Source organism: Myodes glareolus, chromosome 11, assembly GCF_982192425.1.
Source record: "Myodes glareolus chromosome 11, mMyoGla1.1, whole genome shotgun sequence".
Classification (NCBI taxonomy): Eukaryota; Metazoa; Chordata; class Mammalia; order Rodentia; family Cricetidae; genus Myodes; species Myodes glareolus.
The window spans coordinates 71,408,834-71,422,808 of record NC_142036.1 but is presented as its reverse complement, the minus strand read 5'-3'; positions in this window follow the sequence as shown (position 1 = coordinate 71,422,808).

Here is a 13,975-nt window from a genome sequence, read left to right as displayed (position 1 = left end):
GGGCTCCTGTCAGTTTAACCGTGTTGTGAATGAAGTCACGCTATGTAAAATGTCAAACAGTGGTAGTACCAGGAATGGTGGTCTTGTAAGCGTTGTCCCTCTGAGACTCTGAATAAACTTGACTCGCATTCCTTTTCCTCAGAGACAGAGCAAGGCACTATGGGAAAGATTTGGGTAGAAAAGAACTCGGGAGACATGGGGAAGAGGGCCGGGAAAGGAGAACAGAGGGGAAAGGCTTACCCAAGTGGCCCGAGATTAGGAGTGATTTGATGGGGAAGTACAGGGCCCCACATAAATGTGTCACAATAGATTAGTAGAAACCAATCATCTTAGTGATGGACGCCACCTATGGAAAAGTACAATTCGCCATCTAAATTGACCTGCTTTTGCAAGGGAAAGGGTGCCCTTTACCAATGCTGATACAAAGTCGCGAGACTGTCAGGCAAATCCGGTCAGAGGGTCGCAGATTAAAACCACACTAGCCCCACAACCAGAGAGACTTGGGGACACTCAGTTCTTAATGGGATGTCTCCTCGGGGCTCAGAGAACCCTGCAGAAAGGGAGGTGGGAAGAGTGAGAGCAGCGTGGGTGGGGGACACCATGGCAACAAGGCCATCTGAATCAGCGCGAGCAGAGCTCAGATGAACTCCCGGAGACCGCGGCGCGCACACGCCCGCACTCATCTGCACCAGATGGGGTTCTAGAGCTGGAAGGAGAGTGGACACGTGACCACATCCCTGACCCAGAAACTATATCCAGTTGATAGCCACTTGCGAATGAAAACTGAGCTTTCCCAAGGGAGTCTCAAGGACTACAGGGGAAATGAACTACTCTCAAGGGTGGGCTGCTTGCCCAGCGTCCATGGCCAACAAAAAACAAACTCAGTGGAATCTTTAGAAGTTCTTTGTCTCATAATGTTATGTTGGGAATTTTTAATTTTTAATTATTTTTAAAATTATTTCTCTCTCTTTTTACCCTACAGGTACTTTGTGTATATGTTATGGTTTCCAGTTTAGTGTCTTTGTCTGGCTCCTGAGTGTGTAAATGAAGTGGGTCTCTGTGTCTCTACCTGTGCCTTTTCTTGGGTTCTTTTCCTTCTAATTGTTTTTTTTATCCTATTCTGATGTGTTAGTTTTTATTTTATTTTATTATTATACCTTTGAAACTTATTTGTCTTCTAATGAGAGAAAGGAGGTGAGTCCACGGGAAGGGGAGTTGAGGAGGAACAGGAGTAGAGGGGGAAGAACCCTAATCAGAATATATTATGTGGAAAAAAAATTATTTTCAATAAAAGAAAAAAATGAAATTGCGATGTAATTTTGATTTGCTTTTCCCTGGTGGCTAAGGATGGTGAACATCTTTTCATGCATTCATTAGTCATTCATATGTCACTTGCAGAGTGTCCGTTCCATTGTCCATTCTGTTTACTGGCTGCATTCGCTCTTTTGTTCTTTGTTCTGAGTCCTTTACATATCCTAGATATGGCTCTCATGTGGAGGAATGATTGGCAGACGCTATCTCCCGTTTTATAGGCTGTCTCCGTATTCTCATTGTTTCTTCTGCGGTGCAGGCTCTTCTTACAGTCGCTGTTATAACATTTGTCAGTTCTTTGAGCGGCTCTGACCTTGGCTTTGATGTAATGGCAGCGATTCGTGGCGTCAGAGTCTCAACCTTCGCGGTCCGGTTTACCCATCGTCATGCTCCGTCCAGAGCTTGTGCGCGCGCGTTAGTTTCCATCTCGTTCGCCCACATGATCGTGGCTGCCCGCTCTGAAGCCTGGAACTCAGAGCAGCGTGCTTTGCTTCTGCGCAGGCCGGCCTAAATCAAATAAGTGCCTGATCCCAGAATGAATCTCACTGAGCCCTTTCCCGTCTCCATTTCACCTGTTATGCATCTTTTTGTCTCCCAAACGCCATAAAGTTTCTCAGTCTTTTTTCCCCTTTCTGTGTCTGATGTCTTTCAGAGCTAGGACTGGAGTCAAAAACTGTAATCAGATTGAGGTGTGTCTAGCGAGGACTCCCAACATTCCACACTGTTTTTTTCTTTTAATGCCTTGCTTCTTTCCCAAAGCCTCCTACTGTGTAGTGTGGTCTTCTCAGAGGCTCCACAGCTGTTCACAGACCTCACCCCTGGCATCACAGTCCCTGCTTTCTCCAGACTCTAAAATCCCGGTAGAGCCTGCGGACATGGTTGGAACAGCATTCTTTTGGATCGGCAGGCCTGTGCTCCCTCCTGCCTTGCTGCTGAACTGTGGTACCTAGTGGTAGGAGGGATCACGGTTTCACCACAGTGGGCTTCTCTTGGCCTTTTGTCTGTCAGCTAGTTTATTTTCTTGCTAAGTCATTCGTCGATATCAAAACCAACTGCATTTGAAAATAGAACTCAGTATTTCTGTCTAGGGAATAGCAAAATAACACAATCTTTCCCAAGTTAAATATTTCTGTTTATTAGAGTTTTTAATCCTTAGAAAGCATAATATTTTACTATAGGAGAATGAAAAATACTTTAGAAGTATTGTTAGTGTGTAAAGTTCTAAATTTGGTGCCATTTCAATAATTGCAATGCCAGATACTTCGATTCTGTCCCTTTTGTGTATTTTTTGTAGCCGTACTAAGGGAAGTCAGGGCAGGAACCTGAGGCAGGCACCAGGGCGCAGGAACTGAAGCTGAGGCTGTGGAAGCCTAATGCTTACTTCTTTGTTCCCCTGGCTCTCTCAGTTTGCTTCCTTACACAGCCTAGGACCACTTGTCGGGGGTGGCTCCGCACAATCGTTAATCAAGAAAGCTCCTTACACTTGCCTACAGGCCAGTATGACTGAGGCGTTTTTCTCAGATAAGAAAAATGAAACTTCTCATCTGTGTCAAATTGATCATCATCATCAACAACAGAAACAACCAGAAAAACCAATCAGGACACCCTAAACGCAGAACCCGTCGGCCCTCTAGTGTGGATGCTCGAACTATGGCGCTGCTGCCACACTAAACATCTTGTGTTCCTGTTTGCTGCAGTTGCGATCTAAGATACACACGCAGATTCTCTTTGCAGTGGAGGATAGAAAAGATACCTTAAATGCAGTAATGCTTGGTTAAACTAGGACCCCGGATAAGGAGTCTCTAGAATCCTCAGTTGACTTCCTTACCAGCTCCCTGAGGCTAGTATGTGTCCTATCTTGACCTGAGTCTGAATGAGTCAGGCTTGAAAAAATCCAAAGGGAATAAAACAAAGGGAAGATGGTCACTGGCTTTCCGCGTCCTATTCCTGATAAGGTAGTGTTCAACCCTGCTGTGGCCCGCTGTCCGTCTCTTTGACACTTTCCTGTTGCCTCTCTCTACTGAAAGTCACGGGTGAGCCAGGGACCATTATGCTTCATTACAATTTCTGGACAAACCCTGCTTGCTAGAATTTCTATTCCTATCGAGAATCATACAATTTCTGCTTCGTTGTTGCAGGGGCAGGTGTTGGGAGATGTACAGATTGGGCATTATGAAAAGACAAAGGAATATGAAAAAGATGTATTGCATCCACTTTCTCTTTCCTGAAGGTAGACTTCCTTTTATTTAGAACTGGGTAGTGAGAAGTTTGGCACAGTACCGGCATTTGTATGGTGCAAGTCATGGTTTTGGTAGGCAGAGGTATCACATGGGACCATCTGTGCACTGAGTATGCAGCTCTGCACAGAACTGGCTTCCAGAGAGTAAATATGTGCCCCTGCCCTTAGTCAGCAGGAAGGGGAGGCTTGGTCATTTGCCCCTGTAAGGATATTGTTTTGCAATTCTAATAATACCAAGAGTCTTGTTATCTACCTAACAACCAGAAGGTAAACACCCCCCCTCCCCTAAGACTCACATCCAGGGCTGGGGCTGCCAGTCAGAGCTAAGGGCTCACTCAGTAGGATGCACAGAGCCCTGGCCAGATTCAGTCCCCAGCTGAAAAGAAAAATCCATTAATTAAGTTATATTCCTGTAGCAATGTCGATGTGGGAAGCAGTCCTTTGACTCCAGAGTGACGATCTTGCCTATTGTCTTCTTTACTTTGTTCTCTTGGTGCCTAGGAACAATGTAGAAATGATATCAGGAACCTCTTCAGCTCTACTGCCTACCCCCTTTATCGATCGTCATGATTTTAAAGTCAAAAATTCTTGGCTGTCCAGGCAGCTCAATAGGTAAAGGTGCCCTAGGTCCCACATGGTGTAAGAAGAGAACGGAATCCCGCAAGTTGTCCTCTGGCCTCTGCATGTATGCCATGACAAGTGTGTGACGCCCCCAAAATAAAATAAATAAATGTAATAAAAATAAATTTTAAAACTATTTGTTAGAAAAACCGGATCAGTACAATACCACACAACTCTTAAATGCAAGGTTTCTGGTTCTGGTCATTAGCTCCGTGCTTTAGACAACAGCTGGAAAGTCAACAGAGAAAACCAAGCTTCTAAGCTGGGCACAAGCAGCTGGATTAGCAGAGAAAGAGGAAACAGCGCCGTAAACCACTGTAGAGGCACAAGCTAACCGTGCTAGGGACAGTGGCTTGGTGTGTTGAACAATTCTAGGAACTTGAATTTTTTTGCCTCAGGCAGGGGTCTCACATAATAGAGCAGGCTGGTCTTCAACTTGCAATTTCCTGGCTCAGTTTCTCAAGTGTTGAGATCCAGTGTGTACTATCACGCACAATTCAGGACTTAACTGACTGAACTCAAAGGCAATGGCAACCTTGGGACCTGGCGGGCAGGAGTTAAGTGTCTTTGTAACTCCTACAGTAGTGTTCTCCCCCTAGCGAGCACTCGCTTATCAACTGTCCAGAACTTTCTGCTGATAGGAATGATGTTGGCAGAGAAACCTGGTTTTGGTGTTCAGTTTTTCTCTCCTGGACAATTTCGTGATTCTGGGAGGGACAAGAGGCAGGTTTCAGATTCTGGAAGAGATTTGATGTTGACACATGGGATGGGAAGGAATTCTGCTGACGGATGAGGTTTTAGGGAGCTGAGTGGCAGGTGCCTTTGGGGTTCATCCTAAAGTCGAACGATAGACAGTGAGGCGTGGAACATGCTTAAATAAGCCTCAGAAAGGTCACCAGCTGAAACCGACGTCTTGGGTTAGAAGAATGTAAGTGGGGACAGAGAAACCAGCTGAAAGGGTGCTGGGGCAATTTGGGGAAATTATAATTTTGGTTTGAACTAGGCTAGTGGCAACGAGAGTGGAGACACCTAGGTCCGTCTAAGAGGGAACTGAGAGCCCTTGATATTGGTTGGGTGTGGGGGAGCCTGTGTGAAGAGGAGTGATGCAGGCTCATCTGAACAACCATCGTAAAGTCATGCTATAAAAAAAAGAAAGAGAAAGGATGTGGGGGGTGCTAGAGAGAGAGGCCGAGTTTGTTTCCTGCACACTGCCTTTGAGAAGCTTGTAAGGCATTTCACAGGGGGGAGGGGGAGAGAGGAAGGGAGAGCCAGTGCATGCCAACAGAAACAAGGCATAGATATAGCTGTGTAAAGAAAGGTAATCGTGAGTGGTCGGAGAGGTGATACAGACGCACAGGGAGTGAGCTTGGGAAGGAAGAATTTGGGAAACGAGGAATGGTACCACTTCTTCACCGTGCAATCATCGTGTTTCTACATTCACAAAAAGTTTTGATTTCTCAGGATTAAAAAAGTCCCATACTGGGGGAGGGGTGAGAAAAGCTGTCCAGCCAGTACTGTGCAGATGACTTACCTAAAAGTCATTGGTATATCTTTACATTCTGATCTTGGGTGATTTTTACCTAATGCTAAAGACAATGAGAAGAAATCTTTTTTACTTATTGTACAAGTTCATAAACACTAGCCAGCAAAGAAAGTGACCTCTAAAAACTCTTAAGTACATTAAGGGAAGCATATATATTTTTTAAAGGTCATGTCTTTTGGCTACTGCCTAATGAGGTGACTGGTGAGAATGGATCCCAAGAGTGGCAGGCAATATTAAGAGAAAGGTGGCGTGCGGCTCTGTGGTCTTACCAAGAGCAATGGACTAAATTTGTTCCCAGAGGGAGGTCTGCTGAATGAGGTCCTTGATGTTCTTTAGCCACTGCTTCTTTTACTGTCCAACTAGCAGGTTCTCGTTTGAGTTATTGGATCCCTTATTTCTTATCTACTTAGAGGACGACCTAAGGGTGCAGCGGCAGAAGCATCGCAGCAGCTGTATTTGTCTCTGCTATAGGCAGTGGGTGCTGTAAAAGGGATGCTATAAGGGGCCGCCAGTGGGTGCTGGAACATCAGGCCCTTCTCTCCCTGTAGTGGGAAGAGAGCCAGTAAGGTGTCAAGAAGGGACACTTTCCCCAAACACCCCTCTCCCGGGTGCTGACGAAGAGCTGGTGATTCACACTTAGATGGCCTTCTACTCCTACTCCCTTTCCTAATAACACAAAACCTGAGTCAGCTCAGAAAACAGATTTGCTCTTTTTTAGTCTTAGCCGCATTTGAGTCTAAAGACAGACTCTGTGGGAAGGCGAATCCTTAGTCACCTCCTTCCCAAGCTGGTGCAGGATTTTCAGATCTCTGCCTGTCAAAGCATTTTCACGGAACCTAAAATTTTTTGTGGGGTGGGGTACTGAATGTACAGCCTTGATTCCCTCACATTCAACTTTGGGCTTTTCTCTCTCCAACAAAGGGTTGTGGATTAGGGGTCTCCCAGGGTACCCTGCCTGTGTCCTCACCACCTGGTTCCAACAGAGTCTGTCCTTGGCCTGGTCTTTCCATGGTGCGCTTGACTGGCTCACAGGTGCTGTTCTGTACTTGGGCAAAGCAAGTCATTACGTGGCAGTGTATAGAGAAAAAGCTGGTTTCTTGTAGAATTGCAATAGGGAAGAGTCTGCGAGGTTGAAAAGGTACTTAGCCCTCTGGCAGATGGGAGACAAGGATGCTGCTTGTTTCCAAGGAGCCTAGAAATGAAAATGATTAAGTTCCGCTTGCCTCGATCCGTGCTTGCCCAGTACCCTGGCCTGTTTAGTTTCTGTTCACCCCTGTGAGAAGCTTCCAGGTTTCAGGAAAGGGTATCAGGAGAAGGCAGACATAACACACCCAGTTCTGACACTAGGTTGTTGCGTGAACTTGGATCAATTGTTGAACTTTACGTACTGTGTTGTCTTTACCAGTTAAAGGGTGATGCCTCACAGGAAGACTAAAAGGGCTAACACATGCACAGCAGGCGTGCGGTGTGGGGAGGTCACCGTCTGCATCTCCAGTCTCCCTAGTCCCCTTTGTGTGTCCCCTATCTGTTCCCACCTCTGGTACTAAGGGAAGTCTTCTCTTTCCCAGTGCTTAGGTCCCCCAGGTATTCCCTATGCATCACTTGGCCTTTATTCTGGAGATAACTTTTTTATACTGTCCTAATATTACTGATTACCAAGGGACTACTGATTATCTTTCTACAATAGCTGGCCAAGCCTTAGGTACATAGCAGAAAGGTAAGCAAGATTTGAATGAGTGAATGTAGAACACACTAAGTTGCAGAGAAAGGGGCCTAAAATGTGCCGTAGGTAGTTAAAGCCTCAACGGATGCTTAAACCAGCTCGCCTGGGTTAGAGTCTGAGTGTTGCTAGTGCAGAGTTGTGCACATTTAGGGAACTGCTGGACCTCTCTGCTCCTTGGTCTGCTCATCTGTAAAATGGCTGTGGTAAAAAATAAAACCTCTTTCCCAGGGCTTTTGTGATGTTTGCTCAAGTTCTTGTTTGAAGACTTTTGACTGATGCTAGAGAGAACCCGTTGCTGTTACTTTAAAGAGCACGGCTTACGATCAGACAGAACTGAGTGCCGAGCTATCCTGTCCTGTGGCTTCTCTTCTGTGCTCCTGAACAGAGACCATTCAGCTTCTCTACACTGCGCTTCACATTCACACAGGAGCGAAACACTCTTTCATCAGGTGTGGGGGTGAAGTTGAGATGAGGCTGCAGAGACACCACACGTGTTTGGTGACTGTTGAGCTCTGAAGCCCAGAGCTTATGGGTTACCTCGGGGAATGGCTGCTGTCGCCCAGGCCCTCTTTAGTAAACTGAAGACCTGGATCTTACCCTGCCAGGAGAAGAGTGGAGTCAGGTTGGCTGTGGGTAAACTGCAGGGAGAGATGCCGAAGCTGCTTCGTGTTGGTGGCTACGTTGGATCATCAATTCTTGACCAAATTAGGTCAATAAAAACGTTGCATGTGGAAAGAGCTAGATATTTTGCCCATGTGAGATTCCAACACAGGTCTGTACCCGTCGCATTTCAGCGTGTCTGTCGTTATGTAAGGCATTTCGCGGTGTTTGTCCTTCTGTAGTCAGCCGAGCTAGTGTCCCGGTGATGCGTTAGCTGTGACGGAGTAGAGACAGACCTGCCACTCCCTGCAGCCGGGTGGCTCTGTGACTCTCAGTCTCAGAGAAGGCAGACTTAATGTATCTGAGGGAGGCAGTTGGCCTACTCTCTCAAAATGGAGGAGTTTAAAAACACTGAAGTTCATAGGGACCTAGTTTCTGGGGTTCAGGCTGCTGAGTCTTACTCTGAAATCTGTTTTGGCCCCAAGTCATGCTTTAGGTCTCTGGAGTGACCCCTCTCTTGTCTCTCAGCCGTGAGGGGCCTGTCCGGAAGGTAGAGATGTTTGAGGAATGGTCTGAGTCCTACAGGGTGGGAACAAAGCAGAAGAGAAAGCAGAGAGAGCCGGGCAGGCCCTGACACCAGTGGTGTCTTCCAAGGTGACGCTGTTTTGTTCCCTTTCTGAAGCTGGAGGCCTGACCCTATCTTCCTCCGTCCTCTGGATCTTCATTTAGATTTCATGGTCCAAGCCTTCCATACCCATTTTATTTTTGTATCTTAAGTACTTAATTACTTTTGTATCTTAATTAATTAATCTTAATTAAAATATTAATTTTAATATTTTGTTGGACAATGCAATCAGTTTTGGGGGGTAAGGAGATGTACATTTATGCCTCACAATTACTGATTTGTTGCATATTTGCTTAGATGATCTCCCTGCCTCATCAACATCTCGCGGCCTCGCTGTCAGCACTGTTAACAACTGGCTTCAAACATGAAGACGGCAGTTACAACTTCCTTTCTTCATTACCTCAAGTTCTTTATGATTCTAGTTTTATCTTCACTCTACCCCTGTAGGAGAAAGATTAATGTCATTTTTTTTTTCAGAACAAAATTCAGGTAAAAAAAGCTTTTAGGAGCTGGGTATGGTGGTAAACTGTCAAAGGTTTCGACAAAACTCGTCCCATTACAGGGTTGGAGAGTGAGGATTGGAATTATTAGGCAAAAGGAACAGAGGCAGAAGGGAAATAAGAGACAAAAACATAGGACGGCATTGGGACGGACACTGGATTCGTCTTGTTTATTTTCCATTTTATTTTATTTAAAATAAAATATTTTTATTTATATTTATTCCATTTATTTTATTTTATATACTTCACTCAAAGGGATGGGGGAAGCAACAGACTTTAGTGCGACACAAGGAATAGATTTGACATCTCTGACCTTTGGTCCAGGTGAAGCAGATCTACTTCAACACTCGAAATACTAATTAACCACACCCTAGGCCAGAATCTCTCGTTTGTAGCCACACCTGTTGTAACAATGTGGAGAGAGCAAAAATCAGCTCAGGCTCTCTGACCCTCAGACAAAGAGGAACAGGCTCACCGACAGTGAGCTGTTGTAATCCCAGCACTAGGGAGGTAGAGCCAGAAGGTTTGGGAGTTTCAGGTCATTCTCAGTTACATTGAGGGCTGAGGACATAGCTCAGAGGTAGAGTGCTTGCCTATCCTGTGTGAGGCTCTAGGTTCAATCCCTAGTCTCTCTCTCTCTCTCTCTCTCTCTCTCTCTCTCTCTCACACACACACACACACACACACACACACACACACACACCACTGCTTCGAGGCTGAAGATGTAGCTCTGTTGGTAGAGTGCTCACCTAGCAAGAGAAGTCCGGGGTTTAATCCCCAGCATCCGATAAACTAGGGGTGGTGGTGCACCTTAGCAATCCCTGGCGTCCGATAGCTAGGGTGCACATCTGTGATTTTAGCACTCCAGGGGGGAAGTGAGTGCAGGGTAATCTGAAGTTCAAGGTCAATTTTGAGCACTTGACAAGTTCAAAGCCAGCCTGAGATTTCTGCCTCCTTGTCTCAGAATAAATAAATAAGAAAATACACAAATAAATGAAGATTTTTGTCCTGGTTGACCTAGATGCACTCATTCTGGTTATACACTGGAGGAATTGAAAACAACAACAACAAAAAACCCCAACTATCCAGATCCCACTCCAAACCCGTTAAAAGCAACAACCCCTCAGGTGAAGGTAGTGAGTGCTATGTATGGGATTTTAGTCTTTCAAGACGGGGTTGAGGGCAAACACGGTGTCACCGCTGAGTTAAAAGCAAGCCCTTTTATTTTTTACGGTTTTGATTAGAAAATTACATGAAGCAGTAGAAAAGAATTTTAAAATATAGCTATAATATTACATTGTAATTTGCTTTCCATGTTACTTTTCAGTCAGCATTTTGCATATGCAGACTTCTGCAGGTGATAACTCTCAGGAGGCCTTGTCTTTGGATTTTTATTTCAAGGGGTGGAGCTTTAGGGTTCTAGGGTGGAAATGTTCCCTGGCCTTTTACCAGGATGTTAGGACATGGACCCATTGTTATTCCTTTGCTGTCACTTTAAGAGCTAGCCACGCCCACTTCCAGCCACTTCTGACCTCGTCGCCATCTTGGCTTTCCTCTTTCCTGTCCGTCTCTTGCCGTGTGCACATGTGCTTTCTCTCTCTCTCTCTAAGTTTGTCTATGTCTCCCTTTCTTTAAGTAATAAATGTTCAGCTTTATGTATAGCCTTATGTCCATTTACTCTTCCGTCCACCGCATCCAGCCACCTGACTCTGCCGCTCGCCCGGGGACCCTGCACTGCTCTGGCGACAGCCTCTGCCTGGCTGCGAGCCGCCTGCGGGCACCCCAACATCATATTATTTTTAAAGAACAATACCCATGGCTATTACCATCCAGGCCTTCTCTTTGGAGTGTGACTGTCAACTAGAACGACTTTCCCAGAGGCTGAGCAGAATATGGTGAGAGGGCTATTCAGAGCTGATTTCTTTTTCTGAGTACAGGTGTCTTAGTTAGGGTTACTATTGCTCTGATAGTAACATAACCAAGTAACCAAAGAACACCATAACCAAAGAAACCTGGGGAGGGAAGGGTTTATTCAGCGTAAGCTCCCACATCACTGTTCATCTTCAAAGGAAGACAGGAACTCAGGCAGGGCAGGAAGCCTGAGACAGGAGCTGATGTAGCTAGAGGCTATGCAGTAGTACTGCTCACTGGCTTGTTCCTCATGGCTTGTCTAGCCTGCTTTCTTATGGAACCCAGGATCACCAGGCCAGGGGTAGCACCACCTACAATGTGTTTGGCCTTTTCCGCTCACTCACTTGTTAAGGAAATGCCCTCAGACTTGGCTACAGCCGGAAATTGTGGAGGCGTTTATTAACTGAGGCTCCCTCCTCTCTGATGACGCTAGCTTGGGTTAAGTTGACTTATAGTTAGCCAGCACAATAGCTTTCTCAATGCACATCCCCCAGCACAGCTCCCACCCTCCTCTGTCCTGGGTCTCAGCTATATGATCTCAGCCCTGGCAGTTGATGGAGTACATATCTGGAAGAAGTGAAAGCAGAAATTCTATTGAGAGTCATTTGCCTAAAGTTCTCTGCATGCTTTATTAAGTGGGGCGTATTCATCCCTGTCTTTACTAAGGCTCTTGCGGATACACCAAATCAGTTCATGCAAAAGTCCTTGTATTTTATCTACAAGCGTTATGTAGCTACAGATAGAATTTTCTCCTTGGGGTGGAGGTCAGAGCCAAAGGAAACCATTCTGTGGAAGACTGGAATGGTGTGTGTGTCAGAGCTCCTCTTGAGTCCCTTTGGGATTCTTCAAATCTGGGACTTGGCTGGAGAGCTGTCGTCAGCAGTTGTGAAGAATATCTGGACCACACCAACAAAGGGCGAGAAACACAAGACGGAAGAGGGGCAGCCATCGTGGAGGGTACAGCGTTTCTTCCTAGAGGAATACCAGAGCTATTTCTCTTGGTACTGAGCCAGTCTCTAGGTGGGAATGTTTCTTGTTCATACTAGGAGGTAAGCTTGTCATTCATTTTTCATTAGCGAATTCTTAAAATTTGTGGACTAAAACAGAGCAAACCAAACCAACAAAAACCCAATCGCCTTGAGCTGACAAGGTGGCCCAGTTGGTTAGGGTGCTTCCTGTCAAACCTGCCGCCTGCGCTCGATACCTGAAACCCACAGGGGGAAGGAATTGGTTCCTGCAAATTTTCCTCACATCTCCCCCCAACACACGTTCACACACTAACACGCAATCATTTTTAAAGATAATTTATTTTTATTTTGTGTACATGGTGTATTGCCAGCATGTATGTCTGTGTGAGGGTGTTGATCCCCCCCTTGAACCGGAATTACAGACAGTTGTGAGCTGCCATGTGGGTGCTGGGAATTGAACCTGGGTCCTCTGGAAGAGCAGCCAGTGTTCTTAACCACTGAGTCATCTCTCCAGCCCCACAATCATTTTTTTTTAACCTGAAAAAATTCACAAGCTGAACAAAATGCTTCCTTTGTCATAATAACTTGCTTAGGGATTTGGAAAAGGCCTTTGCTATAGGGCGTAGCTTTCCCTGCTGTGTGCCCCCACCACTGAAGCACAGTTGGTCGAAGCCAGGGACTGGCAGTCTGTAAGCGTTTAGCTGTAGCTAAGCTGGGGGCTGCCAGAGGCTGATGACAGTCATTTGTATATAAAGAATTCATCCCCAGAGCCTTAGATATCACATACCAAAGAAAGACGATTGTGAAACACAGGGCCAAACTCAAGTGCTTCCCAGCTGTTGTGGGTACATTTGGTATGTGTAATTCTGCCTGACAGTGTTTACCATTTGGTCGTCTAAACAGAACTTCGTGGTGGCAAAGGAAGGATTAATGGTCATCTCCAGCAGTTATCAAGATGATGGGTGTGTATGCCGGTGAGGCTTACACTGAACCTTCAGCTCGCCTCGGCAGTTGCGCTGAGAGCCCTGACCAGGGATTCTGCAGAGGGCTTGGGAAGGGAGCTAGAATGTTTGCCAGGACTCTGAGGCTTCTCCTCTCTGTTTTTAAACTCCTTGGGCCTGGATATTGCAACAGCAGCCTCTAGTGTGTTAGAGGGTGAAAGCAGGATTCTAGCTAACGAGGTGAGAAGGCGCAGGGTGCGGGGAAACAGGCATCTTGGTGTTTATAAAGCAATATAGCCAGGTCTAGCTATTAACAGCCTCGTGTTTTCTAGGTCTTGACAGCAGGAAGGGAGGCTTTATATTACTTTAGGAAAATACAGAGGCTAAGAAGATCATAGAGGAGGAGGAGGACCTTAGGAGGTTGTTGGAGAAGGGGGCTGTTCTTGTGAACAATTTGCCATTCTTCCAAAGTCTGCAGAACTTGGCTGTGTAGAGAGAGAGCTGTTAGGGCTCGGTCACAAACGGCCCTAAGATTGGGGGTCTATGATGGGGGCCAAGACCTGAAATTCTAGATATGCCAAGCAATAACCTAATCAAAGTGTGAATGGCTGATAGATAATTACTTATAATTGAGTTTTGATTAAAATGTTAGGCCTAGGTAAGATAGGGACCTGGACAGGAGCTGGTGAAGACGGATACACAGAGAAGAAACAGGGATACGGGTGTGAGTATAAGAGACCCTGCTTTCATGAATCCGACATTTTGTTCGGTTGCCACAGCTCAGACCTTGGAGTCTGAATGTTTCAAGCATGAGTCATACACAGGCAGAATATGATTGGAGGGTATGGGAAGCACCCAGAGCTCAAGACTTTGTCTCCTGCTTGCCCTGTCCGTCTCTTCTGAAAGATTTAACCCCAAATTCCTTGTCCATGATCAGGCTGGGTTTTCTGAGGCCTCTGTGTGAGTGAACACGTAGTATTTCTCTTTCCACGT